The following is a 20,092-nucleotide window of genomic DNA, read 5'->3' on the forward strand; positions in this document are numbered from 1 at the left end:
CATTTGCATCTCACCATAACACATGAGGGAAGACAGATCGAGAATTCAAACCACAAGGAGACCCCAAATCCCAGCTAGTAAAGCCAAGACTTGAGGTCAGATCAGAGTCTACAAAGGGCCCCCTCAATCCTAAATTCAAATGTGGGGACCTCATGCAAATCTCATTGGTCATGAGAGCACAGTTAACTCCCCAGCCCACTTCCTCCTCTGCCCCAGCGGGCACATTCGTGTTCATTACCCAGAAGTCCTGAGGATTGGATTCTGTGGATCCCATGGGCTCAAGGACACAGGATCTCTGTAACTGTGCCTGGTGGTGGAACCCAAGACGTGTGAGTTTCCATGGACAGGAAGAGGCTTTTGGCTGCCCCTCCCATCATTCATGACCCAGGAGTGACCTGCCCCCTGCTGTGTTCCACAGAACCTGGCTAAAACCCAGCCACCTCTGGGCACCCTCGCTTGGGTGCTCCGGGCCAGGGCCAGCGGGGACAGGCCAGGGTGTTAATCTGTGACTTGCTCTGTGCCCAAGGCATACACACCCCTCTTCTCCTAATGGCCCCCCTCGAACATCCACCCACCTGCTCACTGCAGGGGACAGCTAGCCAAGTCATACATCAGCCAGACACCAGCACCCCCTGAGAGTTCTCAGCAGAGTGGAACAAAAGGAAGGCTAACCAGGAAGGAAGGCTGGCCAGTCAGCAGGTGGCTGCAGGTATATAGGGTGTCATTCTGTAGAGCTACCCTCAGTTGACACTGTGGGTCTCCTGGGGCCTTGAACCCTAATGTTATTATGGGGACACTTTGTACCTTATAATCCTAGGATGTCAGAATACTAGATAAGGAATCGTTGAATGAGCAAGGGTCTATCTATATCACATACCAGGACTGTACCTGCAAGCTGCCTAATCCTTACACCAGCCTAGCGAGGTCAGCACAGTAGCAAGATCGATGTCACCATGTTCCCCGTGTATGCTGATAAGGATTGAAGCCGGAGCCTTGCAAGTCCTAAGTAAGCACCCACTTTCACACTAAGATACACCCCACCTCTTCTCTTCTCTTTCCTTTTTCTTTTTGAGGAAGTCTAATAAGGTGACCTTGAACTCATCCAGTAGCCAAGGCTGGCTTGAACTTTCAGTATTCTGCCTTAGCTTCCTGACTAGCTGTGGTTATGTGATCATAGGCCTGAACTACTACGCATGTGTGTGCTTGTGTGTGCCTGTGCGTGTCCGTATACATGCACACGTATGTGTTTATGTGTTGTATGCACAAACACATGCGTGCACATGTGGAAGCCAGAGGACAACTTGCAAGAATCAGTTCTCTCCTTCTACTGTGTGGTTTCTAAGTTTGATGGTGAGCACCTTTACGTGTGGAGCCATTTCACCATATTTCTGTGGCCATTTTTACACCAAAAAGGAAATCAGATTTCAGAGAGTAAGTATGGTGCCCATAGAACACAGCTTGTGTAAATGAAAGAGTTTGGACCCATCAGTGTCTAAGCCAGGAGCCCCAGCCTCACCTATCACCTCTCCTACTATTGTGTTTGGGGCTGGGAGGATTAGGTCAGTGATTTAATACCAAACCTTGGCCTCTAGACAAAGCCTGCAAAGAGCCCTCTGGGTCTCAGGTTATATCTCAGGGCATAGAGCACCAACTGCTTCTCCCAGCTCCAATGGTGGAAGGGCACTGAGTGCCATCTGCCTACTTACCACGCCCAGGGAATGAAAGCCCACCAAAAACCTCTGGGATACTGGTGTGGAGCGGCTGCCCTAAGTGCGCTTCTGCTCTCCACCTCCTGCTACACACTTCAACCTTCCCTGCACCCCACTGTGGGACTGTGCTGACCTGTGCTTCCCCCAGAAAATTTCCTATGGCTTGTGCCTCCCCTGATCCTCCTCCTCCCTCTTCTTGCCTCTAGTCGTCCATCTCCCATCTCCCTCTGGTTCGTGTCTTCCCTCCCACCCTTCTGAACTCCTGAGTCCTCTCTGACTTTTGAACTACCATGTGATGTTTACACAGCCCAGAGTCAGAAATGCCTCCTCACTCTAAAAAAATGAGCGTGGTGGGAATCACAATTAAGGAAAGTCAGAAGCCAGCTGGGGCTCAGTATAACTTTCTCCCCTGACCTTGTCCTAGTGGGATGGGGAGGGTATGTTACATGTAACACACTCCAAGCCTATGTCACCTCTACACACACACACACACACACGCACACGCACACGCACACACACACACACACACACTAAAACTCTGATCCTGTTATCTCAAAAAGAACCTGAGAGAACGAGCAGCAGCAGGAAAGAGAGAACAGCAACAACTTCTCGCAACTTTTTCATGTAACAGGGAGGCAAGGGCTTCTCAAGACTCACCTCACCTTGGACCCCTCCCACAGGCAAAGCAGGTACCTGGAGAACACTAGTCAGTGCTCCACAGCACTTCCTGTGAACCATCAGAGGTAAGAAGTCTCCAGGGGCTACACTGTGGGTTGCTTGGGTGATCCAGGATCAGAGTCACTGGGGGTAGTAGACAGTACTTCAGGACCCTCACCCAGACAAGTGGTATGCTAAACAAGGTGGAAGGAGGCTAGCCAGGGGCTGCTGAGGCTTACTAAAGGAGAGCACTGGACCATAACTTTTCCATTATAGTAATGGAGTCTAGCCATAGATGGTACAGCCTGCACATGCAACAGAGAGGTCCCCTGTACAGTGAAAACCACTGAGCTCTGGAGCCAAACACTAGGACCTGCACTGGATGCATTTTCCCTCCTACCAGCTGTGGGGCTGCTGCAGGAATTTCTTCTTAATGCTCTCCTCTGAGAATCTAGCCACACACCTGCTCTAGGTGTGGTGCTTCCAGTACGGTAAGTGACTGTGCAAGGACACTCGATAAATGGCATTACTATGGAAAATCCTGTAAAGGTAAGTAGGGAAAGTGGGTCCTTTTAAGTGATAAAGGAAACTGATAAATCTGTAGCCAGAATGACCAGAGATTGGGGGCAGAGGGAGGAAGAAGGAGGAGAAGGGTAGGGAAGGAAAGGAAAGGGAAGGAAAGAAAGATGCAAATGGCCAGAATCAGAAACAAAAAAGATGACACGGTAAGTGACCCCACAAAAAATAAAAAATAAATAAATAAAAGAATGAAGGAAAGAACACTACAAACACCAACAAAGCTGGGTAACTACAATGGAATACATACAGTTCCTAGAAAGGCACAAACTACCAAATCTGACACAAAAAGAAATAGAAAAGTTGAACAGTCCCTTTAACATATCAATTGAATGAGCAACAAAAACTTAATGTGCAAAGAAAACTCCAGACCCAGATGGCATGATACATGAATTCTACCAGACATCTGAAGAATAATCACTATCAATGGTCTGTAAACACTTCCAAAAAGGAAAGGAAGGGAAAGCCAAGGACAGTGGCTGTAAGCCCAGTTACTTGGAAGGCCAGATGGTAGATTGCTGATGAGTGGGTGGGTAGCCGAAGTTCTCTTCAATTCTGGGATAGCCTGGGCAACATAGTGGGACACTATTTTAAAAAACATAACAAAATCAAAACTATAAAAAGCAGCTACAGAATGTGGAGAGCATGTCTGACTTCATTCTGAGGCCATTTTCACCTTGTTACTCAAACCAAACAAAGATATTGTAAGAAAATTAAACAAGAGTCCAATCTCTCATAAATATAGACCCAAAATCCTCATCCAAACACTGGCAGATCTCCTCCAGTGACATATAAGAAGAGTTATATACCACTGCCAAATGAGATCCATCTCCGGAAGACAAGGCTGTTCCAGTATTTGAAAATCAATACTTGAAATACTTATCAATAGGCTTTGAAAAGCAGAAGTTGTCTTCCTCGGTTGCCTTTTCAGCTTACATTCTTGAGACCGAGTCTCTTACTGAACCTAGAACTTACTGGTTGGCTAGACTGGTTGATCCAGGAGCTGTAAGAATCTATCTGCCTCTACCTCCCAGCGTCGGGGTTAGAAACACACACCACCATGCCCAGCGTTTACTTGAGCACTGACAATCTGAACTCAGGGCCTCATGTTTGCGCATCAAGCTTGTTCTGACTAAGCTACCTCCCCTGCCTCCTGGTTTGGTTTTCTGAGAACTTGTAAACCTCCCGACTCCACCTCCTGGGTGCTAGGAGAGCTCAACAGGTTTGTCAGCTGTATGTGTAGCTTGATAGCTAAAGAGTTCTGCTTGCCCAAGCACTCTCCATGCTATCAGCTGGCCTCTTCCCCAACCTCCTGCTTCTAATATCTCCTGGGATAGTCCTTATCATTGGAATCCTGCCCATCTATAGAAAACACATCATCCAATCTGTGTGTACCCTTTCTGGGTTTGGTTTCTCTCAGCCAGTACCAAGTCTCTGGGTCTCCTCCATGTCCTTGTGTGTAAGACTAGTCCATACCTTCATTTATTGGTTTTGAAATAAGGCAGCATAGGATGGAGAGATGGCTCAGTGGTTAAGAGCACTGGCTACTCTTCCAGAGGTCCTGAGTTCAATTCTCAGCAACCACATGTTGGCTCACAACCATCTGTAATGGGATCCGATGCCCTCTTCTAGTGTGTCTGAAGATAGCAACAGCATACTCATATACAAAAATAAATAAACCAATCTTTAAAAAGAGAGAGAGAAAAGAAAATAGGGCATCATGTTGCCTAGACTCAAACTCACTATGTAAGTGAAGATATGCTGAACCCCTGATCCTCCTGCCTCCACCCCCACAGTGCTGAGATCACAAGTATGTACCTCTAAATATGGTTTATGAAGCACAGGGGCTAGAACCCAGGGCTTCCTGCATTAGGCAAGCATTCTCCCAACCGAGTCACATCCCCAGCCCCAAGTCTATGACTTCTTAAGGCCCAGGAGTTTGACTCTGCAGACTGCACCACCATTTCTTCACCCACTGTTCACTGGTGCAAAATATGAGTTTTTCCCAGTTTAGGTCTCTCATGACTTCAGTATCTGTACACTCATCACCATGCAGAAATGCTTTTATTTCTCTCTGGCAAACACCTCAGAGTGAAACTGCTAAGAAGCCATACCAACCTTGGCTAGAACCAGCCCTGCCACAGTTGGCCATTTTTTAAGAACCCAGTGCCCACGCACACCATGCAGAGCAGAGACCGGGTGCTGTTATGTTAAAGTGTCCAGGTGATTCCAACATCCATACAAGATCTCAAGCTATAGCTGCTATGTTCATTAGGTGTCACAAGTAGGCAAACAGTCAAAGCCACACTATAGTGGCACATGCGATGACCTGCTCTTCCCTGATGACAGAGAGAGAAGAGGGGACACATAGCATGTGTGCAAATGTCTAGTCTCCATCACTGTCTCAGCCAGCTGTGCTGGGCTCTCATATCCTCTAGCCCTTACATGAGGTAAGAGACGGTAGGAAGAATAAACTAAAGTGAATCAATACTCCTAACTTCTTGAGCACTATATTTTGAGCTTGACGCTCTAGTTGGGTTATCATCTCAGTATTCCTAAGACCCCACACGATATGGGTACCATAATAATCACCACGTTATAGATGAGAATGGGTTGAGAGACGTTCAGAGACTTATCAAAGGTCACATACTGATACAGTCAGGATTGAAACACAATAATCTGTCTCCAAGACCAAAGAGCTTATACACTCTACCAGGCTCAGAGCCACTGACTGATCCTGGGGCCACAAGCCACCTCTGGCGAGGCTATTCTTGGTGGCTGGAGAATTGGTCCCTCCAACCCAACTACAGGGAAGGCTGTATGTTAATGAGGGTCCTAGCATCAAAAGTGTGGCTGCAGGGAAAATGGGTTCCTTACAGGATTACCTTTTCCTTTGGAGCTTAAACTTGAAACTGGAGCCCTTTGTTTCTGGTGTCTTAGGGTTTTACTGCTCTGAACAGACACCATGACCAAGGCAACTCTTATAAGGACATTTAATTGGGGCTGGCTTAGAGGTTTAGAGGTTTGGTCAATTATTAAGGCAGGAGTATGGTGGTGTCCAGGCAGCTGTGGTGTAGAGAGTTCTACATCTTCATCTGAAGGCTGCTGGCAGAATACTGGCTTCCAGGCAGGTAGGAGGAGAGGCTTAAAGTACACACCCACAGTGATGCACCTACTCCAACAAGACCACACCTAATAGTGTCACTCCCTGGGCTGAGCATAGACAAACCATCACAACAGGGGAGAAAATTAAGTCATTGGTGTGGTCTTTTCCCCTCCTGGGCCTGGCCCAAGTTCTCAGGAGAGAACTTAAGGGAAACAAGCAGGTGAGAAATGTCAGCTGTCCAGAGCTGGCACACCCTGGCCCTGTTCCTTTCATATAATTCCATCTGACCTACAAGGGACCAAAAGTATTTTTCTAGGAGAAGCCATGACTTGATCTGAAGCCGTAGGACAGCAAGGTTCTGCTTACAAGATCAGGGAACCTGGGCTCAATATTTGTAACTTCCTGCAGTACCTCTGCAACTCTGTAACTCTAAAACTATTCTTAATACAATAGAGGTTGTAACACTAGAAAGCAGGGGGCAAAGAAAACAGCAGAGAGAAAATCTACCGTAGAAGAGAGGCAGGGCTGAAGAGATAGCTCAGTGGTTATAAACACTGAGTTTCTACAGGACCTGCGTTCAAGTCTCATGGTGACTTAAAACTGGCTTTGACTCCAGTTCTAGGGGCCCCAACTCCCTCTTCTAGCCTCCAGACAGCAGGCAGGCAAGTAGTACCCAGCCTTATGGGCAGGCAGAACACCATACATATAAAAATAAAAATATTTTTTTAAAAAAGAGTGGGAAGCAAATGCTGGCTGTTCATTTAAAATCCTCAACAGCAGAGGAAAATGGGGTGCAGATAATAACCCCAAGAGGCATGAGGGTGGGGGGCTGTGGAAGAATTGGCATCTACAGATACTGGAAAAGGAGTTTGCTAGAAGCACACTGAGATTGCAGTCCCTTCTCTCCCAAACCCTTGCTTCTCTCGCTTGCCTTCATTCTTTGGTCCCCTCTCACCTGGTCAACCCTGGTACAAGCCCACTGTACAGAAATAACAGAACCCCACTGGCTAGCTTTCAATGGTAGATATGTAGAACAGGGTTACTGTGAGCCCCACCCACTGCCCAGGCTGTGAAAATGAATGGGAGTACCTTGCATGTTGGGGAGTCCTGTGCAGACGCTGGTGAGGGAACAGGATAATATACTCTCCCACTCAGGCAGCCTCCCTGAATCCCTTAGCCTGGCCCTTTACTCTGGGCAGCTGAGGTCAGCTTCTGATATAGTGTGAATCTCAGTATTCCCCATGGGCCTTTGTTTCCAGGTATATGCTACTGTATAAGACAGGGGGAGGGTAGGTTTAAGGCCAGCCTGGGCTATAGCACAGTTTAAGGTGTGCCTAAACAGACCTATCTCAAAGAAAAGTAGCAAGAGACTAGGGATGTAGCTCAATGGTTGTGTGCTTGCTTGACATGTTTGAGGCCCTGGATTCAGTCTCTAATATGGATAGTAGTGGTGAAGCATGCTGGCTGCCATGCCATGCCATGCCTACAGCTGCCCAGCAAGCCCTTCTCCAACTCCAGACCCTCTGAAACAGTATGAAACACAAATGGGTTTTTTCTGCTTTGATCTTCTAAATTTAGGGAGTTTTGCTATATTATATTACTGTGTATCCATGTCCCAGCCCCATCCAAGCTTGAGTTCATACTACAGGAACATTCTAGAAGGCATGAATTAAGAACCAGCAAGAAAATTCAGCAATAGAGAGAAGGGAGAAAAACGGAAAAAGACACAGAACAAAGGAAAATCCCAACAGTGCTTTCAAGGAACCTTCTCCCACACTTCCTCTACTCAGTAAATGAAGCCACATGTCCCCAGTCACTCGGGCCAAAGACCTATGAGTCAGCCATTCCCTCTCACACCCAGCATCCCACCCACTAGCAAGGCTGTGGACCTTGAAAGTCACCCCAGTCGGCCCCTTGCTCACCACCATCCCATGATTCTGAATGGCACACCAGCAGCCAGGACACTGGATAGTCTTGGGTGGTTGCCACTAGCAGCTTCTGGGCCTGTCACTGACTCTCACGGTGGCAGCCCCGTCCAGTTTCTAGTGTCCTAAACTCCCCAGCCTGCACTTGACCTTCCTGCAAGCTCACCTCACCCACCCCAGGGCCTTTGCATTTGCTCTTTTCCTCCTTCAGTACCAGGGACATCTGGATCCCACTTGACATAACTCCTCTGAGGATTCATGCTGGGCTAATTCTGACTAATCCTCTTCTCTGCTTCAGAACAGTGTCCTGTACATGGAGAGGGCTGGCCAGTTGCTTGGTGAATCCTCTAGAAGCAGGGGATGGAGGAGATGCCCATCAAGCTGATCTAGCTACAAACCCACAGTACAGAACTCGGCTTCCCAGCCAGAGGAAGAGGCAGGGCTGCCGTAAGAGCTGTGGTCTGGGGAGAGTCTTGCCAGCTGGGTGGAGTACACACCACCAGGAGGTTCCACTTCCTATAGAGGAAAATCCTATGAAAAGCTCCATCTGTATAGAGGTGCCCTGCCCAGCCCCTCCCTTTCTAGTTGGTCTCCTTGGCTGGGCAATTCCAGACTGCTACAGCCTAGGGTACCTGCACCCCCAACCCCAGCACAGGTGAGAACCATCAGGCAGGCAGCCACCCCCTAAAAGTCATCTTTGATATCTGAAACACGGGACCTCTGTCTGTCACATCTTTCTGAGCTGCCAAACCCCCAACTAACTTTTCACTAATAGTAAATCCATCACCTAATCTTCTTCCATGTCTCCTGCTGCTAGTAAGAGATGGGTACCAAAAAAGAAACACAGGTCAGGAGGGAGAAACATGAGCCAGTGGACAGGGAAGGACAACCAACAGGGCGCAAAAGGCTATGACAGAAGAACCACACCCACACTTTCTGGTGACTCAGTTTATCCAGCTGTAAAGCAACACAATCTTCTAGCCTGTGGGATTACAAGATTAAAATATGACAGTGCACATACTGGATGTCCTTTCTGAAGCTTAGGCCTACTACAGAGCACATGTTCAGTTCTGCTGAGATACACCAACACAGAAAGGTGTGGGGGGGGGGGACACAAGAAGAGCAATCCATTAGGAAGGTTCTGGAGTTAAAGATAGAGAACTCCAGCCGGGCGGTGGTGGCGCACGCCTTTAATCCCAGCACTTGGGAGGCAGAGGCAGGCGGATTTCTGAGTTCGCGGCCAGCCTGGTCTACCAAGTGAGTTCCAGGACAGCCAGGGCTACACAGAGAAACCCTGTCTCGAAAAACCAAAAAAAAAAAAAAAAAGATAGAGAACTCCGTCCCAAATGAACTGAAAGAAGAGGATAGTGGGGTGGGGGTGGGGAGTCACATACCACCATCCCAAAATTAAAGCCAACCCAGACAGATAGCCTGTATTCCTACAGCAAGACACAGGGTCTTCACAGCCACGAGTTTATACTCAGGGAAATGCGTGTCTTCCAAGGAGTGCTCACAACATATTCAAGATCTCACAGGAGGGGCAGAGCCCTCCCAGACCTGACATTCCATCAAAGGCCCCTTCTCCTCCTAACCAGGCCCTGCTTGCTCCTCAGGTTTTTGTTTATTTGTTTGTTTGTTTGAGCACTTCTGGTGCATTAGCACTTAGCTGAGCACTCAGAGTCTTTAATTCACTTAACACTCATGATGCTTTGAGAGCTGGGCTTCTTATCCCCACATCCTTGAGATGAAGCAGCTTCAGTAAGAGCCTTGACACGCCTAACATCACTCAACTAACAAAAAATAAAGTCCGGGGAGTTAGGCATGCACGGTGTGCCTAACTTCCTGGGTGAAGGCTCTATGGCCTTCTCACCGGGGCTCCTGCCAGAGGTCAAGATTATACAGCAAGGAAAGGTGAAAGGCAGGGAGGGGCAGGGCACCCTCAACCCTGAGCAGAGAAAGTTCTAGTTGGTCTAGTTGCCCGCGACGGAACTGAGCCACCTGCCAGTAATTTCACTCCTAACTCATGATACCCCACACACACATCCCTACACCCCATTACTCCACAAAGCGGACCCACCACCCCCTGCCCAGGCCGAAAAGACGTTTGAGCAATCAGGGCCCAGCAATCGCTCCTGTCTTCTTGCCTCAGTTTCCCTCTCCTGCACAACATGGCAGGAAACACTGGAGAAACTAAGCACCCTGAAGAATGGGTAGCACCCTGTCAGACGACTCCACGGCCCCGCCCCCACTCTCTGTCAAGCAGCGGACCAGGCTACCCCAGGCTAGCTGAGTGGGGCCAAGCAGACAGTGCAGGGACCAGGACCCCCAGCGCCTCCGCGGCCTTGGCCTTCACCTTGACCCTTGCTCCGCTCTTTGCATAAACAAAGAGCAGCCAGCCCGCCCCGCCCCAGCCCGCTCCTACCCCGGCCGGCTGCCCCTTACCTTGGCCTGGCATTTCCGATGACAGGAGAAGCTGCAGACTGTGGGAGCGAGACAGAAAGAAAGTTTTTAGCCGCGAGGTATGAAATGGAAACTCAGGCGCAATCTCCTCCCACCCCTGCTCTCCACGCCCGCCAGGGGGAGGGGGGACAAGGAGAAGGGAGGGGGGACTGTGGGGAGAAAGAACGGGGAGCCGGGTGCGTACCCCGAGGGCGTCCGCTGGAGCCCCGCCAGGCTGAGGTGGTGGGGACCCAGGCCCAGTGCCAGCGGCACAGAGGAGCAAGGGGCCTCTCCCCTCACACCCAACAGCAGGCGGGCCTGTCACACGTGCACTCCCCTAGGCCAGAGGCCCGGGCACACCCGCGGGCACACACAGAATTTGGGACCTCCCCCCTCGCCCTTCCTACACACACACACACACACACACACACACACTGCAGAGACCCTGAGATCTGTTGCATAGGACATGTGTCCACACACACAAAGTCCCTTCCTGCATGTTAGTACATACACACACACACACACACACACACATTCGGAGAACTTGCTCTCCCTCCCACCACAGAAGCTGGAATCAAATTTCCTATCAGGTTCCAGAAGCCAGGAATGTCCCCTGTTCTGCTGCCCCACCCCCAGGGCACTTGGCACTTGTAGGAGGTTCCAGGAGCCCTTCCCAGAGGTGGCTGAGGGCCTCTGACCTGGGCTCTGGGTTGATTTGGGTCTTTCGGTTGGCTGGGACAGGAGAGCATGGCCAGTGGTTACAGAAACAGAGCAGCGGGCAAGGGAATACCCTAAATCAGTTCTCAACTGCTCCTATTCTGTCCTGTCTCACCCCTACCAGCTTCAGCCTACAGCTCTTAGTAGTCAGGCCTGGGGTAGATGTTCAGAGGCCCCTCCACAGTCATAGAGGCTCTGGAGCTACCCACAGCCAGGCCAGCAAGGTGGAGACTGGATGTCACCTTGGTCACTGGCACCCTGTCCTGGCCCAGCTCAGGCCTGGGCGAGGCTGTGCCAATCCTGGCAGCCCACAAAGCAGCTCAGAGCCATCACCTGTAGGTACATATGCCCTACCATGCCATCCACATCCCACTAACCTTTGCCTTCTCCAAAGTTCCTGAGCTTGTCTCCCAACCCTAGGTGGCAGCCCCTCCCTTCCAGAAGGTATTCCCCTCACATCAGCACCCTGCCCATATCACCCTCATGCCTTCCTTGGGGCAGGGATCTTAGAACTAACTGAGAAAACCTCAGTTCAGTTGGCTTGAGCCTGGGACACCCCCTACCCCCACCCCACCCCCATTGCCGGCCATAGACTACAGCTAGACCCACTCACCACTGCTGGCCCCAGCCCACCATTCCTGTACCTGGTACACAGTAAGAGTTTAATAAGTGTCCACTGACCCATGCCCCAACTAGGCAACACAGCAGAGCTGGCTCTAGGTGTGGGTAAGCTGGCCAAGGGCATAACAGCAGAAGAGCTGACCCTGCCTCCTGCCAATGACGGCACTGAGTAGGCTAGGCTGAGCAGTGCTGGAGAGCTTGCCCTAGTGGTGCAGACAAGGGAGAGCCAGCAGGGTGACCAGCTCAGCTACCACCCAGGGCCCAGATTCAGTTCAGTTAGTCCACCCCAAAATCTACATCAATTGTGAACTATTGAATCAGGTGAACGGGCAGTCCTGCTAACCCAAAGTGGCAGGATCTCCATGACACAGGGAAACTGCAGGACAACCGGGAGGAGTCGTCCTGATTAGGATCCAGTATTGATGGTGTTATAGAGGCCAGAGATCTCGAATCAGAGCAATGATTCATTGCAATGAACATTTCCAAGTGAAGATGTGTGGACAAAGGGGTATACTGTGGGACACTGTGACACACTACAGCTCCCAGTTTGTTACTTTATTTTCTTTTGAGGGAGAGGTTACAAGGGTGGAGGGTGGATATGAGGGGTTGGGGAGATGAGGAGAACTGGGGTGCATGGTGTGACGTTCACAAAGAATCAACAAAAAGTTGAAAAAAAATGTCTACTGAATTAGACCTACTGAAAATCTCCCCATGGCTGTATGCCCCACAACATTTAATTAAACCCTACACTCAGTCTTCCCCTGCACTATGAGCCCCTCCCTCACCTTACATTCAGTCAACAGCATCTTGAGTCCTTCCTCTGGGCCTCTCAACCCCCAGTCTGGGCACTAGGAATACATTGGGGGACTAGGACTCTGTCTTCTTCCAGTGTCCACATTTCTGACATTCTCAGAATACAACAAGTTCTCTCCTCCCTCGGGGCCTTTGTACATGCTGTTCTGACAGCCTGGAACTCACTCCCTCATCTCCAGTCGTTAGTGAGTCTAATCCCTCTTAGCTGGTGGAATCCACTCAAAGCTGTCTCCCCATAAAGTGCTTTCCGGACTGCACATGTTACAGTGGGTTTCCTTCAGTCTTTCTGGTACCCCTGTCATCTCGTCTGACCAGTCTACAATCTGAAGTCACTCTAGGTAGTTTCCAGCTGAGCTATCTGCCTGCACCAAACTCTTGAGCCCATAAGTCATACAAGACCCAGGCAGGCCCTCCTGTGATCCAGAACCAGGCACATATGTAATAGAAGAGTACCCTTTTTCCAGGTAGGTCTCAGCATGGTGACTTGATGACCACAGCCTGGGATGATTGCAGCATTCACTGTGGTGGGCACCCTTAGCAGTACCTTGCTGTAGGACCCTGGGAGTCTCTCAATGGACAGACATTCAGCAAGTGTCCTCAAGTGGAGACATATAGTCAATTGATTGCAAGACAGCAGCCCAGAGCTCCCTGCATTAGATGCAGTAAGCTCCCTGCATGTGACTGTCCCTAACCACCACCACCACCACCACCCGCCTCAGGGGCAGAAGCTCAGTACACAGGACCAAGACCCCAAGCATGGTACTCCACCTCAGAGCACCTATCCCAGTCCCATTGAGATCTTCATCTCCAGAGGAGCCTTCTTCACAATCTTGGCCACCTGTCTTTGGTCTTCCCCAAGGACAGTAGTTCTACTGTCAATTTGATTCTCTCATGGTGTCATTCAAAGTTTGGCCACACCTTGCTGCTGGCCTCTCCAAGACCAATGAAACATTCAGGATGGTGCAGAAAGGAAGTGTGGCTGCCAACTCTGAGGGGGATTCATGCCCTCTGCTAACCCTACCCTGTACTGACTGGTTTTGTGTCAACTTGACACAAGCTAAAGTTATCACAGAGAAAGGCGTTTCAGTTGAGGAAATGCCTCCATGAGATCCAGCTGTAAGGCATTTTCTCAATTAGTGATCAAGAGAGGAGGGTACTGCCATCCCTGGGCTGGTAGTCCTGGGTTCTATAAGAAAGCAAGCTGAGCAAAGCAGGGGAAGCAAGCCAGTAGGTAACATCCCTCCATGGCCCTGCATCAGCTCCTGCTTCCTGACCTGCTTGAGTTCCAGTCCTGACTTCCTTTGGTGATGAACAGCAATGTGGAATCATAAGCTGAATAAACCCTTGCCTCCCCAACTTGCTTCTTGGTCATGATGTTTTGTGCAGGAATAGAAACCCTGACTAAGACACACCCCCACCCCACCCCATCCCACCCCAGCACACACACACACACACACACACACACACTACACTGATAGAGCTGGGTTGTGTAACTATTTATTATTAATTATTTATTTTATGCATATTGATATCTTATCCAAATGTATTTTTGTGCATCATGTGTATCCCTGGCTGCTTTCCCAGGCAGGAAGAGGGAGTCGGATCCCTTGGAACTGGAGTTAGAAATGGTTGGGAGCCCCTATGTGGGTGCTGAGAATTGAGTCTAGGTCCTCCGGAAAAGCGAGCCGTTTCTCCAGCCCTGGTTTGAGTGAGCTTGACTGTTCACCACCAGCAGCAGCAGCACCATTGCAACCCCACCATCAGGCCCCGCTGCTCATCAAGCTTGGATTTTAAAGGCTTAGTCATGAGCACATGGTGTTATAGGGCAAGACTGAAGCCATAAGAGTTAGGCCTTGAGCTGGTTAATTTTCACTGATGATTTGAATGGGAAGCACCAGAGGTCATTCAAACACACCTCTGGGTCTGTCTATTCTTCTAGAGAGGAAGGAGGAATATGGGTAGCCCATCCCATGAGGAGGAAATGGAATACAGGGGAGAAAAGAGAAAAACCAGACACCATAAGCGGGTGTCCCCACACACACACTTCCTGGCTAGTGTGAACAGGGCTGCTCTGCCCAGCCAACCCCATACCAGCACAATGGACTAACACCTTTGAAACCGTGAGCGAAATGAATGTTTCCTCCTGGTATCGGGTGCACTGACACAGGAGCAAAAGCTCAAGAAAGCAGGCCTAGGGTGGAATTAGGCCCCTGAGTGTGACACAGGGACACTGCTCCTTCCTGACTCTCTTTGTTTCATGGCTGCAGCACAGGCAAAGACACACAGATTATTACCACATTCCTCGTTAGAACCAACTCCTCTCCATAGGCTGGTCTAGCCTCTACCTCAGTCAGTATCCCCAGAGGATCTGTTCCTGCCACACCAACCTCCCCATATGGACCTTTGAGTCTGCAAGGAACAAGTCTGGAATGATGAGCTCATATATCTCCCTCAAGGCCCATTTCAAAATGCCCCTCTGTATAATTATCCCCTGGATAATTATTCATTTATAGATGGTCCCCCCTTCCTGTACAGAGTCACTACACACATAGATAGACATACACACATATATACATAGACACACACAAACACACACACAGCTACTTTCCTGCAGCAGAAGGGGGTTCTGCTCAATTGCAGCTTTATGTACTAACAGGTTAGTAAACATGTGCAAACTTTCAGTGAGGACTGACCCAGCTAAAGCCCTGAGATAGGGCTGGCATTTGCGTCGGGGGTCGGGGGAGCACACAGTAGGCACAGTAAGTGGGATGTACTGTGCCTTTTCTTATTTGTAAATGCTTGTGATATCACTTAGTTAATAATTTAGACACAGTATGAACATAACAACAATAGAACATAGCAATACACAGTCACAAAGACCATCTCAAACTAAGGAATTGTTTCTGGAACTTTCTCTCATATTTCTGAACCAATGCTGGCCTCAGGGAACAGAAATGCTGGAAAGCAGTGCAGAGGATAGGTAAGACTCCTGGTGTTCAGACTACTGTGGTCAACGGGATCTTCATCACTTGGCCCTAGTTATTACAAGGGACACCTGGATTCCTGTCCTAACTGCTTTCATTTTGCTGTGTAACCACTGAGCAAGTCACTACCCTCTCTGATCTCAGACTCTTGCTCTTACAGGCAGCTTGCAAGATCCATAGGCCTGCACCCTCATAATTAGATGGCTCATTTTTTGTTTTGTTTTGTTTTGTTCTGTTTTGTTTTTGAGATGGGATATATATATATGGATATACACACATATATACACACATACATATATATATATATATATATATATATATATATATACACACATACACATACATACACATACACATATACATACATAAACATATATATAGCCGTGACTGTCCTGGAACTCGCTCTATAGACCAGGCTGGCCCCAAACTCTGTCTCTTGAGAGCTGAGATTAAAGGCATGAGTATGCCACCATTGCCCTTGATGACTCAATGTTTACAATGTTTCCTTAGAATGCCCCCAGATACTGCAGCTGTCACCAGAGCTCCCCAGGAGCCAGAGTCCCCACTGCACCCCCACGCCCAGGATGAGCCACTCATCCATCTGCCTTACTCCTGGTCTTAGGAGGCCAGATCAGATGGGCCCCAGTCCTGACCCAGCTCTGACAGTCTGTTTCACCCATGCTCTGGTCTGTCCCAGCACTGTGGTTTGAATGTGTCCCTGATGGATTCCTGTGCTGGAACCCAAGTCTATTGTGACAGTGCTGAGAGGCCCCAGGCCTTCCATCCTCCCACCACACAGGCTGCCCCCTGGTGACCCCTCTGGGGCATGCAGAAACCAGAAGCCCTAGTGGAAGCAGCACAGACCCTTCCCTGGGTATCAGGACAAGCGTCTTTGTCTTGGACCTGTGATCTAGAACGTTAGCAACAAGTGTCTTTTGCTTGCAAATGACAGTAACTCAACCTCCTGGGACACAGTTCTCTAACTTCCCTTTAGGTGCTGGGATGTAGAGAAGAAAAACCTGCCCTGTCTCCAGTCTCCAGATTCCCTCAGACTCCTGAGAAGGGTAGCACCTGGTCAGCTGTGGTCTCCCAGGTCCTTGGAGGGCACCAAAGCCATAGATCTACCCACAATGCCTTCCTGTGCCAGGTCCCTGAGGTGAGACACTGGAGCCTGCCCACTGGCTTAAAGCTCCAGGAAGCCCTGCCCTCCCTAGTCTGGTCAGCATGGTCCTGAAAGAGCTGAGCCCCTGTAGTAAGAGCATTTGGTAACTTCATCGTGGGGAGCTGCACCCCAACCCCTCCTGTGGCCTGCTCTGTCTCAGCTGGTCTGTAGGGCTCTGGGCTGGGGTGGCTTCCTGCCTTGGGAACACAGGAAACCACATTGTTGGGATCTAAATGGCCTTTTCCTCTAGAACTTGGGTTGGGAAGTGCACACACAGCTGCAGTACGCACCTGACCTGACCATAACCACCCCAGGCTTTGGCTCTTCCCCAGGCATCGGGTCACCCATCTGTTCACTGAGTCTCCAGTGTGCCCTGCCCATGGCTCAGGCCTGGAGGTATGCAAAGGCCATAGTGCACAGATGTTTGGTCAAACACTATTCTAAGTGTTCCTGTAAGGTATTTTTGAAACAAGACTGACATTTAAATTAGCAATGGGCTCTGTAGTGATTTGATTACATTTGTCCCACCCCCATAGACTTAAGTGTTTGAGTGCTTGGCCAACAGGGAATGGGACTTTTAGGAGGTGTGGTCTTGCTGGAGGAAGTACATCACTATGGGGTTGGACTTTGAAATCTCCTATATATGCTCAGGCTTCACTCAGTGGAATTCAGTCTCCCTCTGGCTGCCTTTGGATCAAGATGTAGAACTCTCAGTTCCTTCTCCAGCACCATGTCTGCCTGCATGCTGCCATGTTTCCCGCTATGATGATAATGGACTGAACCTCTGAAACTGTAAGCCAGTCCCAATTAAATGTGTGCCTTTATAAAAGTTGCCTCGGTCATGGTATAGCTTCAGAGCAATGAAACCCTAACTAAAACAGCCTCTAAGCAGAGCATGTTACCCCCCGCTGAGGTGTGGGTGAGCCTCATCAGTTGAACACTGAAGAGGAAATGACTGGGCTCCCTAGCAAGAGAAACTTGGCCAGCACCCTGTGCTTGAACTTGACCTGCAAGACTTGTCCCAAAATCTCCAGCCTAATGGTCCTCAGCAAAGTAAAGCTTGCCAAACCTCCATTGTCACATGATCCAGTTCCTAAAAGTCAATTGCTGTGTATTCATCTATATTCACCTATTCGCCTCTCTATGTGTCCTCCCATCCATCCATCCACCCATCCTTAAATTCAATACATACCTACAACTCACCCTTCCATCCATCGATTCATCCATCGTTCCATCCATCCATCATTCCATCCATCCTTCTGTCTACCCAGAGGTCTAGCCTTTCTTCCACTTCTAGTCTGTCTTGTGTTTCATGATTTCACTGAAGATTCCGTGATTCCCTCCTGCCTACTTCAGCTACAGGAATGCCAAGTGCAGGGTTGGGAGGGGGACATCCGTAGAGCTGGAGGACTAGGCAATGAGAAAGCAAGTAACAGCTTATCTCTCCAGAACCAGGGCTTCCCACTGGCAATACTAGGGCCCTGTGGAGATTGGGTCCCAGATGCTGACAGTCCACGCCCCAGCCACCCAAGGGCTCCCGTGACTGATCCAGACTCACACTGTGTTGAGAGGACTCAGAAAACACAGGTTACACTCTAAAAACAAAGAATATAAGTTCACCATGTGTGGGGAACGGAGCAAGCCCAGAGTGAATTTGCTGTTGGCACAGCTACAGTCATGTTAAAGGCATCAAAGCCTCAGACCCATAGGAAACTGACAAAGCCCCTCCCTCCCACACTGGGTTGGAGCTCAGAGGGATTGCAAAGCTTTCCTCTGGTCTCTGTGAGAATGTGGGCAGTGGGTAGAAAATATACACTGTAGCTTTCTCTCCAATGCCCAAGATGTTTACAGCCTGAAGACTGCCCCTACAGAGATAGCTCTGACAGAGGCTTGCTAAACTTGCCTCCTAGTTCGGATGTACACACTAACCCCACTCACCATTCAACAGTCTAGTGAACACAGTAAACTATTGAGCTATGGTAGTTTCTCCATCAGAGAACCTAGTCCACCTGGTCCCAACTACTCTGTCTCTCTGTGTATATGTTCCTGTCTTTTCTTCATTCCCTCATTGGCCCAGTCAAGTCAAGTCCCAGAAGCCATACAATGACTTGGTAACCATGACCCCTCTGTTAGGAAATAGGTTGTACATCCATATCTGGTGGTTCTGGCTGGGTGGATCAATGGATGGATGGATGGATGGATGGATGGATGGATGGATGGATGGATGGACAAACAGGATAAAGTGAATGAGTCTATGAGTAAAAACTGAATAGTAGATGGATGGGTGAGTGGAAAAATATGAAATAGATGAATGAATACAGGATGGAGGGATGGAGGGATGGAGGGAGGGAGAGATGGATGGATGGAGGGATGGAGGGAGGGATGGAAGGATGGATGGAGGGATGGATGGAGGGAGGGAGGGAAGGAAGGATGGAGGGATGGAGGAAGGGATGGAGGGAGAGATGGAGGAATGGATGGAGGGATGGATGGATGGAGGGAGGGATGGAAGGAAGGAGGGATGGAGGGAGGGAGGGATGGATGGACAGATAGATGCAGAGATGGAGAAGATGAGTGACAGATGGATGGAGAACAGTGTGGACAGGCAAATAAGATGGTCTGCTCACTTCATGCCACCACAATCTCTTGGTTCCACAGCAGACTTGCCCCACTCCTCCTCCTCCCACCGCTGGCCCAGCCCAGGCAAACCTAGCCCTCCTGCTGAGGTTCCCACTTGGCCCAGCCCAGGGTCATCCTCCCACCTCCTTGCTGAGCTGCTCCCTAAGTCTTCTGAGGCCCGGTCCTGACACCTAGTGGAGTGTCTGGCCTGGAGTCCAGGCTTTCCTCAAAGTTCAGGGTGAAACTGGGGTCACCCATGCACATGGGAGTCAGGTGCCCTGTCAGACAGAACACCTGGACCAAGTCATCAGGGATGCCAGACACAGATACTTAAAACCCAAAAGAAACCAGCTAGAGATGTACCCACGGTCACACTCCAAACCCTCAGATCCCCTCTCTCCCTGTTCCTCCTTCTGCCTTTCAGGTGAGGGGAAGACTCCAGGAGGAAGAAAGTGGAGAGCAAGGAGAGATAGAAATGAATTTATGTGACATGAAGATACAAGACAGGATGGAGGCTGTTATATAATCAAATACAAAGTCTAAACCCTCTCCCAGAGATCCCTTGTGGAATCCCTGCTGGATCTCTTGGGAGAAAGGCGACTCTGTGTGGCTGATTTGGGTATTGCAAGCATTGTTGTTGCCTAGATCGAGGCTAGGTGAGTATGTACTGCCATGCCTTTGGGCATTCAGCCCTTGTCCTTTCCTGGTTATAGACACACACACACACACACACACACACACACACACACACACACACACACACACAC

The 20,092-nt window shown here is 49.5% G+C and overlaps 1 protein-coding gene across 1 annotated transcript in view; it reads right to left on the bottom strand.

Annotated features, from left to right (window-relative positions):
• The window catches only part of Tns1 (tensin 1), a 158,163-nt gene extending 147,691 nt beyond the window's left edge, over window positions 1-10,472 (bottom strand). Inside the window, exon 1 of the mRNA XM_028760681.1 lies at window positions 10,416-10,472. The gene's annotated coding sequence lies outside the window, so the exon portion shown is untranslated. The remainder of the gene's footprint in view (window positions 1-10,415) is intronic.
• Between the last annotated feature and the right edge of the window lie 9,620 nt (window positions 10,473-20,092).

Source organism: Grammomys surdaster, unplaced genomic scaffold (assembly GCF_004785775.1).
Source record: "Grammomys surdaster isolate TR1022 unplaced genomic scaffold, NIH_TR_1.0 126546, whole genome shotgun sequence".
In the NCBI taxonomy this organism is placed as follows: domain Eukaryota; kingdom Metazoa; phylum Chordata; class Mammalia; order Rodentia; family Muridae; genus Grammomys; species Grammomys surdaster.